Consider the following 501-nt stretch of genomic DNA (forward strand, 5'->3'; position numbering starts at 1 on the left):
CCATAGATTCAGAGAAGAGCAGGAGTCTTGTCTCCCTCTCTGATTCAATCTTAGCCAACATTTCGCCTCCGACCATGTCACTAAACCAGTTTAACCGGTTATCTTCCCACAATACTTTGTGGGAGCTTACTGTACCCATATGATCAGACACATGAGCTGCACTGCATAGGGTCCAATACTTCAAATCTAACTCTATCGTCTTTGAGATATCCGGAATTGCAACTGGGTTGGCAGTTTCCCCATTACTCTAGGTTTACTCTGGGAGTTCAGTCACCCATTGATCCAGTTTACTCAGGGATTGCAGTTCCCTCATTACTCCAGCTTCTCTCTGGGAGTTGGAGGTCCCCCTCATTACTCCAGGATCACTCTCGGGGAGTTGGAGAGCCCCCTCATTACTCCAGGATCACTCTCTGGGAATTGGAGATCCCCCTCATTACTCCAGCTTCACTCTGGGAGTTGGAAATTCCCCTCATTACTCCAGGATCATGCTGGGAATTGGAG

General features: G+C 48.1%; 1 protein-coding gene across 1 annotated transcript in view; it reads right to left on the reverse strand.

Annotated features, from left to right (window-relative positions):
• g6pd (glucose-6-phosphate dehydrogenase) overlaps nt 1–501 on the reverse strand; it is a gene marked incomplete at its 3' end in the record, with an annotated part of 8,957 nt that overhangs the window by 2,147 nt on the left and 6,309 nt on the right. The gene's annotated exons all lie outside the window — the stretch shown is intronic.

This window comes from Rhincodon typus, unplaced genomic scaffold (assembly GCF_021869965.1).
Source record: "Rhincodon typus isolate 14 unplaced genomic scaffold, sRhiTyp1.1 hic_rhity00000069, whole genome shotgun sequence".
NCBI lineage: Eukaryota > Metazoa > Chordata > Chondrichthyes > Orectolobiformes > Rhincodontidae > Rhincodon > Rhincodon typus.